This window comes from Microcebus murinus, chromosome X, assembly GCF_040939455.1.
Source record: "Microcebus murinus isolate Inina chromosome X, M.murinus_Inina_mat1.0, whole genome shotgun sequence".
NCBI lineage: Eukaryota > Metazoa > Chordata > Mammalia > Primates > Cheirogaleidae > Microcebus > Microcebus murinus.
This window is the reverse complement of record NC_134136.1, coordinates 48,825,560-48,844,648: the sequence shown is the minus strand read 5'-3', so window position 1 is coordinate 48,844,648 and position 19,089 is coordinate 48,825,560.

The window sequence follows — 19,089 nt, the reverse complement described above, 5'->3', positions numbered from 1 at the left end:
AACTAAGGAGGTAAAAGACCTCTACAGGAAGAACTATGAAACACTGAGGAAGAAAATAGTAGAGGATGTAAACAGGTGGAAAACCATACCATACTCATGAATTGGCAGATTCAACATTCTGAAAATGTCTATGTTTCTCAAAGTGATCTACAGACTCAATGCAATCCCTATTAAAATACCAACATCATTTTTCACAGATACAGAAAAAAATAATTTTACACTTCGTATGGAACCAGAGAAGACCCTGTATAGCAAAAGCAATCTTAGGCAATAAGAACAAAATGGGAGGTATCAGTTTATCAGACTTCAAACTATACTACAAGGGTATAGTAACTAAAACATCACAGCACTGGTACAAGAACAGGGACACAGACCAATGGAACAGAACTGAGAACCCAGATATAAAACCATCCTCATATAGCCATCTCATCTTTGACAAAGCAGACAAAAACATACACTGGGGAAAAGAATCCTTATTCAATAAGTAGTGCTGGGAAAACTGGAAAGCCACATGTAGAAAACTGAAACAGGATCCACACATTTCACCTTTCACAAAAATCAATTTACACTGGGTAACAGACTTAAACCTAAGGTGTGAAAATATTAGAACTCTAGAGGAAAACATTGGAAATACTCTTCTAGACATTGGCTTAGGCAAAGAATTTATGAAGAAGACCCCAAATGCAATCACAGCAACAACAAAAATAAATAAATGGGACCTGATCAAATTGAAAAGCTTTTGAAAAGCCAAAGAAACTGTCACAAGAGGAAACAGACAACCTACAGAATGGAAGAAAATTTTCACAAGCTACACATCCAATACAAGGCTGATAATTAGAATCTATATAGAATTCAGGAAAGTCAGCAAGAAAAAATCAAACAACCCTATCAAAAATTGGGCAAAGGACATGAACAGAAACTTTCCAAAAGAAGACAGAATAATGGCCAACAAACATATGAAAAAATACTGAACATCTCTAAACATCAGGGAAATGTAAATCAAAACTACAATTTGATATTACTTATCTCCACTGAGAATGGCCTTTATCAACAAGTCCCAAAACAATACATGTTGATGTGCATGTGGAGAGATAGGAACATTCCTACATTGCTGATTGGACTGCAAACTAGTTTAACCTCCGTGGAAAGCAATATGGAGATACATTAAAGCTATTCAAGTGGATCTACCATTTGATCCAGCAATCCCATTACTGAGCATCTACCCAACAGGCCAAAAGACACTCTATTAAAAGGCACCTGCACTTGAATGTTTATAGCAGCACAATTCACAATTGCAAAGATGTGGAAACTACCAAAGTGCCCATTAATACATGAGTGGATTAATAAAATGTTGTATATGTATATTGTGGTGTACTATATAGCTAGAAGAAACAACGGTGATGTAGCACCTCTTTTATTTTTCTGGATGAGCTGGAACCCATTCTACTAAGTGAAGTATCCCAAGAATGGAATAATAAGCACCATATGTACTTACCGTCAAATTGGTTTCACTCAACAACACCTACTTGGACATATAGGAATAATATTTATTGGGTGTCAGGGAGGTGGGAGGGGGGAGGAGGGGATGTGCATATATATATACAGAAGGATTGTGATGCGTACCATCTGGGGAATGGACACACTTGAACCTCTGACTTGAGGTGGGAGGCGGGACAAGGGCAGTATACGTAACCTTAACATTTGTACCCTCATAATATGCTAAAATTAAAAAAAGGAGTCATTTGAAGACATCAGAAAGCACCAAAGGGAGCCATTCCTTGAAGCATTATTTTCAAAAGAGAAAATGAAGACAAATTGGAGTTAACCCTAAAATTTTGACTATTTTCCCTTTTAAGACATTTGCCAATTCTGGCAAGGAATATGAAAGCTAATAGATCATAGATTTCTTGAGTTTTCAGCAGTCTTGCTGGGCTTAGAAGACAAATAATAGGATTCAGTGCCACCAAAAAAAAGCTATAATTTAACAGCCCAAAACTTCAGAGAAAAGGGAACCATAGAGATGTGAGCCCAACATTCTGCACAAAATTTTCCTCTGAAACATGTTTATCAATCCCAAGCATCACTTGTGTGGAGGGTTATTCTGATTTACCAAATTAAAAGCAGCTATAAGAGATAAATGGCAGTGTCTTTGTGCCAAGAAGACAAAAATTAGAGGTCAGTGCCTACAAAGGAAGAAGCCCCCTAGTAAATGACCAAGGCTTGCTGGTAAGACCCTGAAAGAAATGCATTTTAGAGAAAGGACAAAAGTAAATATGTCAGCTTTAATAGGATCAAGGTGATTTGACCAGACTCTATCTTCCTACAATAAAGAAAATAACTCCTCACCAAAGAAAAATAATAGGACCCAGAGCTTCTAAAATGTTTCATGTGCAATGTCCAATAAGTACTCAATAAAAAACTAACAGTTATGATATGAAACAAGATCAACTCACTGAAACCCAAAAGAAAAGTCAGTTAATAGGAACAGACTCATTGGTGGTCCAGATGTTGAAGCTATTAGACACAGACTTATAAATACCATGATGAATACCTTCAAGTATATAATCAGCATGATACAGGTATAAAAGTAGAGACACAAATCCATGGAACAAAATAGAAAACCCAGGAATATGTTTGCAGGCCATTATTCTGTCTTCTTTGGAGAAGTTTCTGTTCATTTCCATTGCCCATTTCTTGATGGGGTTGTTTGATTTTTTCTTGTTTATTCTTTTAAGTTCTGGGTAGATTCTTGTTATTAGACATTTATCAGAAGTGTAGAGAGCGAATATTTTCTCCCACTCTGTGGGTTGTCTATTTGCTCTAATGATCGTTTCCTTGGCAGTGCAGAAACTTTTTAATTTGATCAGATCCCATTTGCTTATTTTTGATGTGGCGGTGATTGCCTTGGGGGTCTTCCTCATGAATTCTTTGCCTAGACCAATATCTGATAGGGTTTTCCTAACATCTTCTTCTAGAATTCTTAAAGTTTCATGCCTTAGGTTTAGATCTGTTATCCATCTTGAGTGAATTTTTGTGAGAGGTGCAGTAATAAAATGAATCAGCAAGGAAAAAAAAATAACAACCCAATTAAAAAGTGTACAAGTGACAAGAGCATACATTTTTCAAAAGAAGATAGAAAAATGGCCAACAAACATATGAAAAAAATGGTCAATATCACTAATCATCAGGGAAGTGTAAATTAAAAACCATGATGACATATCACCTCACCTCTGTCAGAATGGCTATTATTAAAAACTCAAAAAACAATAGATGTTGGCAGGATGTGGTAAACAGGGAATGCTTATACGGTGTTGATGGGAATATAAATTTACAACTTCTATGGGAAACAATGTGAAAATTGTTCAAAGAATTAAAAATAGACCTACAATTCAATCTAGCAATCCCACTACTAAGTATCTACCCAAAGAAAAATAAGTAATTATAACAAAACGGCACATGTAGTCATATGTTTATCATAGCACAATTCACAATTGCAAAGATATAAAATCAACCTAAGTGCCCATCAACTGAGTGGATAAAGAAAATGTGGGGTGTGTGTGTGCATATATATGTATATATACACATACATACATATGCATACCATAGACTACTACTTAGCCATAAAGAAGAATGAAATAATGTCTTTCATTGCAACTTGAATGAATGGATGGAACCGGAAGCCATTGTCTTAAGTGAAGTATCCGAGGAAAAGAAAAATAAATACCTCATCTATTCACAAGGGGGAACTAAATGGGTATATATGGCCATAGAGAGTAGTACGATGAACTTGGGAGACTCAGAAGAGGAAAGTGGGAGGGGGTGAGGGTTCAAAAACTATGTGGTGGGTACAATGTATGCTATTTGGGTAAGAGGTATAGTATAAGTTCTGACTTCCCCACTATGGAATTCATCCATGTAACAAAAATACCTACTTGTACCCCCTAAATCTATTAAAATAATAAAAAAGAATATAGACAAAAAGATGGTGAATTTTACTGCTAATATACAATAAAAATAATCAAATGGAAATTCTAAAAATAAAAAGTAAAATAGCTAAAATTAATAATTTGAGAGGTTTAACAGTGGATCAGACACAATAGAATAGATAAATAGTGAACTGGAAGATAGGTAGGTCAGTTGAAAATATACAGAATCAAACATAGAGAGGAGAATGATGAAAAATACAAAAGGTCTGTTATATGTGAAAATGCAGTCTAGGAAGAAGATTGAATGAATCAGAAAAATATATGGAATAATATTAGCCAATAATTTTCCCAAAGTGATGAATACTATCTACCACAGATAAGAAAATATGTGTGTGTGTGCACACACACAAAGCACATCATGGATCTGGAGATTTAAATGCTACTCATTGATTTGGAAGGTCCAGGGAATGCCAGTAATGGAGTAGAGAATTGTTAAAGAAAGGGAATGCCAGATATTATTTTGTGCTGGTATGGGTGATGGAGATTTTTTTGTAAGTTACTTCTAAGAAAAAGTTAAAAAATAAAAAAAAAAACAAAACTTCCTCAGTATTATCCCAACCAAGGGATAAGGGATAATAGAATATTTATACACCTATTTAAAGAGTCATCAGTAAAGGGCTGTTCTCTATGAGTATCAATTCTCCAGGACTTCTGGCATGCCATGTCAACATGGATAGCATGACCTTTCTGTAAAAAGCCCTCAGACAGTTACTTCAAATTCCCAGTAAGGCAGAGCACATGATAGTGTTCCAGGGATATAGGTGAGGCACTGGCAGCACCTGCTACAACAATTGACAAAAAATGACCTCACTGACATTTATAGAATACTGAATGAAAAACTGTAGCATATATATTATTTCTAAGTGCACATGGAACATTTACCAAAGTAGGCCATATGCTGGGCCATAAAACAAGTTTCAACCAATTTTACATGATTAAAATCATACTGAATATATTCACTGACCACAGTGAAATTAAACCCAAATTTAATAATGAAATGATAACCAGAGAATTCCACAAATTTTTTTATACTAAATACTCTACTCCAAAAGTACTTACTACTTCTCTTTTAAGAAAAACTGGTGTCTAGTATGGCAGAGAAGGTATCTCTGAGGTAGAAAAATGTGTGCCAAGACATGGGAATTAGTTAAGAGAAGAATAAAGCAGGTTCCATGCAGAGAGGATAATATACATGGAGGCTATAGAAATCACGGAAGAATTCTTAGAAGAGGCATCTTGAAATGGGCCACAAAATATTACTGAGATTTGGCTCAGCAGAGGGTAGGAAAAGTAAGGACATTACAGGCAGAAAGAACAATATGAATAAATATTGGAATAAATACAAAATATTGGTGGCAGTAAACCTGAATGAAATTAAGCCTTTTTGTTGGGTAGCTTTGGGGAATTAAGCTGGAGATGCAATAGGGGATAAGATAATTGTGTAGAGGGCAAAGATTAGTTGTGGCCCAATATACAAGAGGTGCCTATGTATATATTTAAGTAGCATGCCTCTTTTCTAAGGGCTTCAATAGAATATTACTTAAAAACTAAGTTAACTGACTGAGATTTTATAAGCCATTGAGTAAATATATCCTTTTAATAGCACATGTAAAAATGGTCCACCGTCTGTTCCAGGGAAGGCATTCTTCTGTTTAGTATATAATGTAACAGCAGATAGCTATCAAGCTCAGTGTTATTTAGTAACAGATTGTTACAGTAGACCAATTTAATTTAGCTCATCCTTCATCTTCTAGCAGGCACTGGAATGGACCCTTTCAGTTAATTGAATATTCTGTACATTTTGCCACACAAACACAGGGTTTAGGAACATTTACAAAACGTAAGGATATTTCAAGTCAATTAATACAGATTAAGAGCACCAAAATTATGTACTTAAATTCTCTTTCAGTTAATTTCAATTTATCTTTCTCTGATGGTTCAGAAAGCCCTTTGAGATCTTACAGGTAGAGTCTCAAGTCATCTATAGAAACACCTATTCTTACAAAATTATGTGTCCAAACACACTGATACCAGAAGCATCCAGTCAGGGGGTTCTGAAGAAAAGAATTTCTTATAAGGTGGTACTCTTAACAAGTACGAGAAAAAGAGTGATGGGGTATTGGACAAATCTTAGAGAACATCCTCCCAACATATTGTACAGATTTGGTAAAGGAGAGTGTTTCCTGTGCTGAACATGAGGGATGTAAGACTGTGTGTTTCCCATTAGAATCCCCAATAAGGATAGGGCTTCAGCCTGAAATCAGAATGCATACATTCTCTATTCTCTACCTTTGCTAGTCTCCATGACTGCCCTCTACCTCCCTAGCCTAGCCTCTCACTCCAACATGAGAATTCTTCACCTTCATTGGATTTTGTTCTCTTAAGGTCTAGATCTCCAGAATTCTGAAAACCAGGATATTTTGAATAGAGAAATTAAGGTAGGACAACATAGTATGAATTCAAAGAGACAGGGACACATTAAATATGCACAGGTGATATGGAAAACTCAGAAAATAAAGACAAAATATATTCTACTTTTTAAACTATTCCAAAGTCCAGCCACATTTGGGGTGAGAACTAATATTTACTAAGATTAGATCCTCACAATTATTATTATTATTTATATTTATAATATTTACAAAACTATCCCCATTTTACAAAAGAGGAAATAATGATTATTAACTCAGCTACTATATATAACCTGTCTGTAGTCACACAGGTAATAAGTTTTGGAACAGTATTTATATTCAGATTTGTCTGATTTTAGAATTACTCTCTTTTTACCATTCCATACATTCTCATATTCACATTGCTAATAGCTCAGAAGGGTAAAGAAAAAAATAATTATACTGAATATGTTGAGTGCTATGTGTCAGCTAGTGACCTAAGTACTTCCCACAAGTTATCTCAACTTAATTCATCTTAAAATTTTAGAAACAGATCCAGAGAGATTAAGTAACATGCCCAAGGTCACACCAGGATTTTTTTTTTTTTAAGGTTGTTTTATTTTATTTTTATTTCAAAATATTGAGGAGGTACAAGTGTTTTTGTTACATGAATGAATTATATAATGCTGAAGTCAGGGTTTGTAGTGTCCTTGTCACCATAGTAGTATACATTATACCCACTAGGTAAGATTTTATCCCTTAACCCCTTCTCCACCTCTCACCTTCTTAGTTTCCAATGCCCTTTACATTCTGTATGATCATGGTTTAACATCATTTATTTCCCATTTATTAGTAAGTATATGTGGGTTGGTTTTTCCATTCCTGAGATACTTTACTTAGGATGCTTTCCAGTTCCATCCAAGTTACTGCAAAATTCATTATTTCATTACATTTTATGGCTGAGTAGTACTCCATAGTATAGATATACCACATTTTCTTTATCTACTCATCAATTTATGGGCACTTAGGTTGATTCCATGTATTTGCAATTGTGAATTATGCCGCAATAAACATTTGGGTTCAGGTGTCTTTTTGATATAATGACTTTCCCCCCCTTTTGGGTAGCTACCCAGTAGTGGGATTACTGGATCTAATGGTAGGTCTACTTTTAGGTCTTTGAGGAATCTCCACACTGTTTTCCATAGAGGTTGTAATAATTTACACTCCCACCACCAGTCAATAAGCATTTATTTTTCACTGCATCTATGCAAACATCTATAGTGTTTTACTATTTTAATAATGGCCATTCTGATAGGGGTAAGGTGATATTGCATTGTGGTTTTAATTTACATTTCCCCGGTAATTAGTGATGTTGAGCATTTTTTTTCATGTGTTTCTTGGCCATTTGTCTATCTTATTTTGATAAAAAATTTGTTCATGTCTTTTGCCTACTTTATGATGGGGTTATTTGTCTTTTTCTTGCTGATTCTTTTGAGTTCATTGTAGATTCTGTGTATTAGTCCTTTGGCAGATGTATAGTTGTGACTGTTTTCCCCATTCTATTGGTGGTCTGTTTACTCTGTTGATTATTTCTTTCACTGCGCAGAAACCTTTTAATTTAATGAAGTCCCATTTACTTATTTTTGTTGTTGTAGTATTTCCCTTTGGGGTCTTGTTATAAAATTTTTGCCTAGGAAAATGTTTAAAAGAGTATTTACTATATTTTCTTGTAGAAGTGTTATGCTTTCTGGTCTTACATTTAAGTCTTTAATCCATATTGAGATAATATTTGCATATTGTAAAAAATGGGGATCTTATTTCATTCTACTGCATGTGGCTATCCAATTTTCCCAGAACCATTTGTTCAATAGGGTGTCCTTTTTCTAGTCTATGTTTTTGTCTGCTTTGTAAAAAATAAGTTGGTCATAGTTATATGGTTTTATTTCTTGGTTTTCTATTTAGTTCCATTGGTCTATGTATCTACCTTTATACCAGTACCACACTGTTCCAATTAACATAGCCATGTAATATAATTTGAAGTCAGAAAATGTTATGCCTCCAGATTTGTTAGTTTTGATTAAGATTATTTTGGCTATTAGGCCTAAGTCCTATACATTTCTGGTTTATTACTTTGCAAGACATCCTTCCTCTTCTCTGCTCTGATGCTTGGTAGTAAGTCTCATGGCCACAATGAGATGGAAAATGAGTACAATCAAAAAACAGCCTATGTATTTACCTGGTGCTCCTGAGGGATTTCTAGTGGAGGTAGTCATTTTCCAGCTGAGATAGCTAGGTGCCTCTTAAGGCAAGAAGGCCCCCAGTTGTTTTGGGTAAATTGATATATCTCTGTCCTTTCTCTGTTTGTGTTCTGACCTAGCTTGAATCTGAAGCTCCTGCTGATTCTACTTCTAGGCACTGCTATCACCCATTTCAGCAATGAAGATTACACTATTCTCTTCTCTGGTATTGCTTCTGAATTTCAGTTTCATTCCAGCTTCTATCTCTATCACCAGCTTCCTTTATGTGTTAGACAAATTCACCAGCCTCTGGCCTTTTTACTCTTCCCCAAAAGCAGTTTTTTCTATTAAAGATTAATTTCTTCTTTCATTGTGAAGCAGCATATCATAGCAATTTAAATCAGTGCTTCTCCCACTTTAACATGCATCAGTATTACCTGAGAATCTTATTAACATGAAGGTTCTAATACAGTAGATCTGGGGTGGGGCCTAAAAGTCTGCATTTTTAATATAACACTTAGGTAATGCTGATGATGTTAGTCCATAGGAAGATTAACACATAACATACATGGTTGTGTATTTAAGAGCCAACCAAATGAAAGAAATTAAGGGAAAGAAAATTTTTTGATTCCTTACTGTGTGAACTTGGAACTGCTATAAGATTTCCATATATGATCTAATTTAAACCTCCTGATAACATTACTAGGGAACCAACTATCAGTCTTGTTTTAATGATAAATACATGGAGTTAGTAGAGTATAGACATACCCTATCCAAGGTACCAAGGCTACAAATGTTTCTGATACAGTGTTACAGTTCTCAAGCATTACATTATACTGCTTTTGCACTTATTTTAAAAATAGGACATAGGAAGAAATACTTGGGAAGGTAAACTTAGCCATTTGACCTAAGAAATAGCCATATAATTGTAGGAATTCAAAAGAGATTCACTGGACATGTGAATATGGCATACAGACCATTGATTATCAAATAATTGCTTGATAGCTCAACATACACAAATCAATAAGTGTGACTCACCACATAAACAGAATTGAAAACAAAAACCATATGATTATCTCAACAGATGCAAACAAAACATTTGATAAAATCCAGCATCTTTTCATGATAAAAACCCTCAGCAATCTAGCCATAGAAGGAACATACCTCAAAATAATAAAAGCCATATATTATAAACACTCACCCAATATCATACTGAGTGTGGAAAAGTTGTCACCTAAGCCCAGTGAGATTGACTTCTATCAAAAAATTTCAAAACAACAAATGCTGGTGAGGATGTGGAGAGACAAGAACGCTCTTACACAGCTGATGGAACTGCAAGTTAGTGCAACATCTGTGGAAAATAATTTGGAGATACCTTGAAGAGCTTAAAAAATAGACATAGCTTTTGATCCAGCAATAGTACTATTAGGCATCTACCCAAAAGAGCAAAAGACATTCTATAATAAAGACATCTGCATCCAAATGTTTATGGCAGCACAATTCACTATTGCAAGAATGTGGAAACCACCCAATTGCCCATCAATTCATGAGTGGATTATTAAAATTTGGTATATGAATACTACTCAATAATAAGAAATGACAGTGATCTAGCACCTCTTATATTTTCCTGGATAGAGCTTGAGCCCATCCTCTGAAGTGAGGTACCACAAGAACAGAAGAATAGGCTCCACATGTACTCGCCATTAAATTGGCATTAACTGATCAACACTATGATGCTCACATGGTAGTAATATTCTCCAGGTATTAGGAGTGTGGGGGGTGGGTAAACTCACAACTAATGGACATGGTGAGAGTTGTAGGGGGCAAAAGGCACACCTCAAATCATGGTTTGGGTATAGCAAAGTCATAACATGTAACCAAAATATCTGTACCCACATAATATCCTGAAATAAATAAATAAATAAGTTGAAAGAATTTTCCCTAAGAAGTGCAATAAGACAAGGATGCTCACTTTCACCACTTTTCTATTCAACATAGTACAGGAAGTCCTAACCAGAGCAATTAGGCAAGAGAAAGAAATAAAGTGCATGCAAATTGGAAAAAAGGAAGTCAAATTATCTCTGTTTTCTGATGATATGATCTTATATCTAGAAAACCTTAATAACTGCTTCAAAAGACTCCTGGATTTGATAAATGAATTCAGCAAAGTCCAAAGTTATAAAATCAACATAGAAAAATCAATACCATTTCTATACATCAATAATTACTCAGCTAAGAACCAAATCAAGAATTCAATCCCCTTTAATTGTTTCAGAAAAAATAATAATAAAATACCTAAGAAATATATTAAACCAAAGGAAGCAAAAGATCTTTACAAGGAGAACTACAAACCACTGATGAAGAAATTGTATATGACACATACAAATGGAAAAATATGCCATGTTTATGGATATGAAGATTCAGTACTGTTAAAATAACTATACTGTCCAAAGTAATGTGTGGATCCAATGCAATTACTGTCAAAATACTGTCATTTTTCATTGAATTAGAAAAAGAATTAATTCATGTGGAATCAAAAAAGTGCACAAATAGCCAAAACAACTCTAGGCAAAAAGAACAAAACATATTTCATCATATGTCACATTCACTGACTTCAAATTATACTATAATACTATAATAATCAAAATACCATGGTACTGGCATAAAAGTAGACACATAGATTAATGGAATAGAAGGATGAACCCAGGAATGAAGCCACATATTCACAGCTAACTGATTTTTGACAAAGTTGACAAGAACATTACACTGAGGAAAAGATACACTATTCAATAAACGGTGCTAGAAAAATTGGATAGCCATACACAGAAGAATGAAACTGTATCCCTATCTCTCACCATATATCAAAATTAACTCAAGATGGATTAAAGACTTAAATGTAAGATCTTGACCTAGAAAGATTCTAGAAGAAAACCTACAAAAATCTCTCTGGACATTGGCCTAAGCAAATAATTTTGACTAACAGTGCAAAAGAAAATGTGACAAAAATAAACACAAATAAATGAGACTTAACTAAACTAAAAATCTTATGCACAGCAAAAGAAATAATCAACACAACAGAGTAAATAGACAACCTAGAAAATGGGAGAAAATCTTCATAAACTATGGATCTGACAAATGACTAATATCTAGAATCTTCAAGGCACTCAGACAACTCAGGAAGAAAAAAATCATTAAGAAGTGGGCAAAAGACGTGAACAGGCATTTTTTAAAAGAAGATAGACAAATGACCAAGAAACATATGAAAATATGCTCAACATCACTAATCATCAGGGAAATGTAAATGAAAATCATAATAAGATACCATCTTACTCCAATTAGAATGGCAATTATAAAAAGAGTCAAAAATGATAGATGTTGGTACAGATGTGGTGAAAAGGGTATACTTATACACTGTTGTTGGGAATATAGATGAGTGCAACCCCAATGGAGTTTAGTGTCGAGATTTCTCAAAGAATTAAAAATATATCTACTATTTGATCCAACAATCCCACCACTCGGTAGCTACCCAAAGGAAAATAAATCATTCTGTCAAAAAGATATCTGTATTCATATGTTTATTGCAGCACAATTGACAATTTGAAAGATATGGAATCAGCTTTAGTGCCCATCAACCAATGAGTAGATAAAAAAACATGTGTGATATATATATACACATACGCACACACACACACATACATATACATACTATGGAGTACTACTCAGATATGAGAAAAGATGAAATAATGTCATACATACCAACTTAGATGGAACTAGAGACCATTATTCTAAGTAAAGTAACTGAAGAAAAAAAATAAATGCTACACGTTTTCATGTATAAGGGGGAGCTGAACTATTGCTATTTAAGGACACACAGAGTGGTATAATAGACATTAGAGACTCAGAAGAGAGGATGGTAGAAGGGGATGCAGGATTAAAAATTACCTGTGCAGTACAACATACACTATTTGGGTGATGGGTACACTAAAAGCCCAAACTTCACCACTATACAATATATCCATATAATGGAATTTGAGTTGTACTTCATAAATCTATTAAAAAATTTTAAAACAGAAAAAAATAATAATTGGTTGGATAAAACAAGAGTAAATATTCTTCTCAACAATCAAGATTATATGATATTGTATTTGGTAATGGTGTCATTTTAGATGACAAATATTTATCACTTTTCTGGATTTTATATGAGCACAAGAAGCTAAATTAGATTCAAATAATTAGCTTTATCCATGATATATCTAGTTTTGAAAACTAGGTTTGGTACTAAAGCTAAAACTGGGTTTCTATTCCCTCATCATACTCAATTTTAAGATAACTGGCCTCTAGGAAAGACTAGACATAATGTATTGATTTGGGTGAATAAATAGTAAAGGAAGAACAAAACTCTAGCTGGGCATGCAGGAGGGAGCTACTAGGACTTATCTGCTTATCCCACAAAGACTACTAGCATATATGAATCCACCTTGCCTAAGCATAGGAGATCCAAGAGAGAAAAGAGACAAAGAGAGATTAAAGAGTTTGAGATAAGCCTGCCTTGCCTTTTCAACATGTTTATTCTGTCTTCTGCTTAAAACACAGTACTTAGGAGTAAGTGTGTAGTAATTCAGAGATAAACTGGAAATACTCTCTCCCAAACTCCTCTCCATATCCCCCTTCCTCAACCAAAGAGGAGCAAAATCCCCTTTATATAATATCCTAGGCAGGAATCACAGGAAAGAAGTAAAAGTGTCCTCTCCCCAAGTAATAATGAAGATATACTTTTTGATGAGGGAGCACAAAGTGGATGTTAAACCTACGGCTCTAGTTAAATTGCCAGGGCTTCAATTCTGGCTTTGATAATTACTTTGTAACACTGAGCAAATCACTTAATCTCTCCATATGTCAACTGGCCTACACATTAAATAATAAAAGTAAATGAATGATTTGGGGTAGATAGTGCCTACAGCAGCATAGGTTTTGAGTCTCTCTGGATTATCATAAATAAACATAACAACTAGATATCAAGATTAAAAACTCATGAGCAACACTTACAACAAAAGTAGGTGATAAGATACTTCCACAATCCAAAAATACAAGAAAATAAGCAGAACAAATACCAACATGGTAAGGCCAGCATGGTATCAGGGATTGTGTAGAATAAAGCAAAGGGAAAGAATAGGGCATCTGATTGGCTTGAGCACAGAAAAGCCCCAACATAGCCAAAAAGTGTTTACCTGAAATACAGTAGACTAAATTGAGAATAGTCGCTGAGACTGGATGGGAATAGAATAAAGGAATAAAGATATGATCTAGAAGAGGTTAAGTAAAAATCTTGTAGCCCTGAATTGAAATTAAAAGTATACATATGAACTTATACGTTATCTCTATCATCTATCTATCTATCTATCTATCTATCTATCTATCTATCTATCTATCTATCTATCTTTCTATCTATCTTTGCCAGCTCTCTACATGGAAAAGGCCTAGAAACATTGATTAAACTAGTAGCAATAAGCACTCTAACACTCAAATTGCATACTTTAGATACCATATTTCATCAAAAGAAAATAAGGCATCTTAGAGAAATGGATGGTTCTAGATCAGGCACATGTTATCATACAGAATATTATGCTATCAAAAACTACTCAGGCCATGTTAATAGAACTCACAGGCAAATTTGAAAAAGATTTCAATGGCCAAATATGCCAAAGTTTGAGCTTCAAAAAAGATTACAATAGGGGAGTGATGTCAGCGAAATGTCACTGTAGTTAGTTCCAAGCTCTCATTCCCCCACAGAAGCATCAAAACACAAGAAGAAGTGATCAGGTTCAACTTTGTCAGAATTCTGGAAAACAGTCAAATGTCTAGAGCAACCAAACAGAATCAAGAAAAAGGCAACTTCAAAATAATAGAAAAACTTTGTGTCATTTTACTTGTCCTTAACAGACTCTTCTTAGCATGATAACAATCTTCAAGAATATCCTGCATTCCCAATGCTGGATCCTAGTCCCTTGATCTAAAGGGAGCAGACCAGACTTTATTCACAAATTACTGTGTATGTCTGCTATAACCTGTCTGAGGGATACTTGAAAAATATACACAAGAGAGTCATCCCTGTTTCTCTTGACTTGGAGGTCAGACTGGAACAGTGGTAGGCTTTGCAAAAAAAAAAAAAAAAAAGAAATAAAGAAAAATGCTGCAAGCTGAAATAAACTTCAGAAGTCTGAAACAAAAGTTTTTGGAAAACCATACTATAGTCCACCTAAGGCCCATGACCAAAATGACAGAGAGAGTTTATTTTTTTTTTTTTCCTTTTTGGAAATTAACACATTTAGGACTTTTAAAAGCAAATAAACACAGAAATCAAGATGGCTGAAAAGATGCAGATAGTATGTGCCTCCTCCATGGAGAGGAACCAGAAAAGTAAGTAGACACATTTCAGGTAGATAATCTAGGAGAGAATGCTAGGATTCACCAGAGAAGTTCTGGGAAGAACCAAAAGTAAGTAAGGAGAGGGTTCAATGCCAGGAATTGGCTGAGAATCTCAGAAGAAGTTATCCTGGAAGTGGGGAAACAGTAAGAGAGAAAGCCCCAGGGCTCCGCACTCTGAAATGGACTTTTATAATCTTGGCTACAGAATTCCTTCACCCACACAGGCATTGGGGTCAATACAAGGAGCTTCCTAGAGAGTATACAGAATCATTGCTCCATAAATGGAACTCACATAGAATCCCAAAGACATCCAAACCTAAAGCAGCTTCAGCTGGTTGCCATTCTGAGAACCGAGATACCAGGGATCTACAGATGTTGCTGTTGCTGCTATACTGCTTTGAGGAGAGGGAAGACTGGGGACTCACAAGAACCCTTTGGAAAGTCTACACCACCCTGATGCAGACTGCTGTTGAGACAGTCATAAGCAAACAACACTCCTCACAGCTTCTTACTCATGATGTGGGTAAGGCAGGGGCCCAACCCACCGTGGTCATAGGCCCAGGTTGCCATTTTGAGAGTTTAACACTGGGCTATACCCTGCCTTCAGGTTAAGTTTAGGCTGACATGGCAGCAGCTGCTACCCAGGCAAGGAAGGACAGGGAAAGCAGGCTCTCTGGTGCAAACCAAGAATAATATCCACTGGCCTACTATGGACTGCTGTTAGACCAAGATGCAAGTAGACCACACTCCCTGAAGCTTCTTGTCCATTCTGCTTGCATGGAATGGGCCCTACCCTCTCTGATTGCAGGTCCAAGACACAATTTTGAGAGTTTAATGCTAGGCTGTGCCCTGCTCTCAGGCCAGCTTTGGTCTGACACAGATCAAGGAAGGACAGGGAAGGTAGGCTCCACTTCACAGACCTGGGAAAAGACCAACCATTCTGCTATTGACAGCTGTGAGACCAACACATGAATGAATCATACTCCCTACAGCTTGTTGTCTACGCTGATCACCTGAGTAGCTCCACTCTTTCTGGTGACAGGCCTACAGATGGTGCCATTTTGAGAGTTTAATGCTGGGCTGTACCCTGCTCTCAAGGCATGTTTGAGGCAATGCAGCTGCAGCCACCATCTATCCAGGAAAATCAACCTCTCCTAAGCACACTCAGGACCATACGTACTCCCTGCATGGGTGACTGTAGAAATGGTGACTAGCCCTTTTAATCTATCACAGCTACCAGCAACAACAACACAGACCTGTAGGGTCCCAGTGGAGTGCTCCACCACCACTACTATTATCACACACATTACATCAGCTGCCTAGATGCCTGAAAACCCTCCAACTAAACAGGCCTGCTGCTCCCACTATTAGCTTCTGACAAAGCCACCTGGAGGCTTAAAAATCAGCCCTCCAGGAGTGACTAACACCAGTGTCAGTGTAAGCTGCTCTGGGACCTAAAATCAGGCACACTCAGCAGACTGCTGCCGCCTCTGTGGCCTGAAGACTGGTTCAGTTGGCATCCAAGTCCTCAGCAAAATGTCATCACAGCTTCATCTAATAACCACACCCTAAGCCACCAAGGAAATCACAGGTACCACTGACCCTATGTACTACTGAAGAAATCATATAGTGGTCACACTACAACAGGTACGCCAAATCAAAGCCCAAATGTCCTACTCAGCCAACAACATATATACACCTTCAGGAAAAAAAATCTCCTCTATGAAAGGAATTTCAAAAAATTAGAAGTGATTGTTACAACAAATTTACAGATATCAATGCAAAGACACAGAAAACATGAAAAAGTAAACAAATGTAACACCACCAAAGGACAACAATTGTACAGCAACAGATCCCAATGAAAAAGAACTCCTCAAAATGCCAGATAAAAAATTCAAAGCATTCATTTTTAGAAGCTGAATGAGATATAAGAGAAATCTGAAAACCAATACAAAGAAGTCAGAGCATTAGTTCAGGATATGAATCAGAAATTTATCAAAGGTATATTAAACAGAAATATTGGAACTGAAAAACTAATTAAAGAAAATATAAAATACATTTCAATAATAGACTAGAGAAAGCAGAAGAAAGAATCTCAGAACTTGTAGACATGTCTTTTGAAATAATCCATTCACAGAAAACTAAAAAAAAGAATAAAAAATAAATTAAAAATTCCAGACATTTGGGAATACATAAAGTGACAGAACGTAATGAATTGTTGGTATTTCTAAGGGGGAAAAGAGATAAAAAAGTTTAGAGAAACTATTTAAGGAAATCATTGATGAAAACTTTCCCAGTCTAGTAAGAAAGTTAAACATCCAGACACTGGAAGGCCAGCGATGGTTAGGCAAACTCATTGAAAAAAGGAAATCACCATGACTTATTGTAATCAGAATGTTTAAAGTCAAATTGAAAGAAAGAATTTTAAAATTAGCAAGAGAAAAGTGTCTATTCACCAATAAAGGAAACCCCATCAGATTAATAGCAGACTTCTTATCAGAAACCTTATACGGGGGTGGAGCAAGATGGTGGACGAATAACATCGCCAGACAAAGTATCTCTGCAGAAAAGACAGATTCTAGCAGAAATTAGAGGAAAGAAGCAAGAAGACGAGCATACAGCGGACGAGGGCCGGAAGGAGGGGTACCTGAGATCCCGGGAGACTCCACGGGAGGAGGCTGTGGAGGAGAACTGGAGGCTGAGACCACCGGAGCAGCCCGGAGACCAGCGGCAAGGGTAGGTGGATTTGCCGTTTCCCCTCCCCTGCATTTGGGACTGCTGCTGGGCTCCCCAGCGGGTGGAGAGACCTGCGGACGCCAGCGAAGAGACCGCAGCCACCAGCCAGCGGTGAGCCTGTAGCAGACGTGGCATCAGGTTCCCAACTTCCTCCGGGCACCTTCGTGTGCACAGACCCGAGCCGTGCGGCAGGCGCCATATTGCCTCCTCCTCCCCTCCGCCGACCCTACCTGCGGCTGCCCAGAGAGACAATACAGCCACCAGCCAGAGGAACCTCCAGGGAACTGGACCTTCCATTTTGGGACCCTACAGCTGACTCAGGGGAACTCAGACTGTGAGCTCCCTACCCACCCGCCCTCCCAGGTGCTGCTGGCACAGTGTTCCCAGGAGAACGGTGCCGACTCAGAGGCTGAGAGACATAGATCCAGCTTGGGCTCCCTGTGGGTGAATTGGGACCGGATCTCCTCCCCCTGGTGGGGATACAGTTTGAACTCTGGGACCTAGAGGTTGGACCTGCAGACCAGATCCCCTGCACCAAGGGCTAGCATTGCCCGGGGCACAGAAGGGTTATACGTGAACAGCCTACTGAAGTGTGTGTGTCTCCAGGGGCAGATTGGCATCCTAGAGGGCAACCCTCCACCCAGGAGGAGGCCGGGCACCCAACCCAGGTGGCGTTCCTGTGCAGGGAACCTCCCCGCCGGCATCACAGTCCGGGGAGGCCTGGTGGCTTGTGGTCTGGCCTGCTGGCAGAGGCCCAGGAGTAGCTGCGGAATTGGGGAGGGTGGAAAGAAGCGAGGCCCGCTCCAGACTGCGGGTCTCAGACAGCCCCACCACAATTCACCAAGACAAGACCAGCCCTGAAAGAAGTACTTAAAACAGCGTTATGCACGGAACATCATAATAATAATCCACGGATATAAAAACAACCAAAACCCAAAGATATTAAAGGCCAGATATTACAATGGCTCAAGACAGAAATCATAGCAACAACATCCAACCCAACGGAAGGATCAGTAATCTACCTTACCTATCAGTTCTCTCAATAAATGTGAATGGCTTAAACTCTCCACTCAAGAGACATAGGCTGGCTGAATGGATAAGAAAATACAGGCCAAGTATATGCTGTCTTCAGGAAACACATCTAACCTGCAAGGATGCATATAGACTAAATATAAAAGGGTGGAGATCAATATTCCAAGCAAATAGAAGCCAAAAGAAGGCTGGTGTGGCAGTTCTAATTTCAGACGATTTAGTTTTCAAACCAAAAAAAGTAGTGAAAGATAAAGAGGGTCATTATATAATGGTGAAGGGCACAGT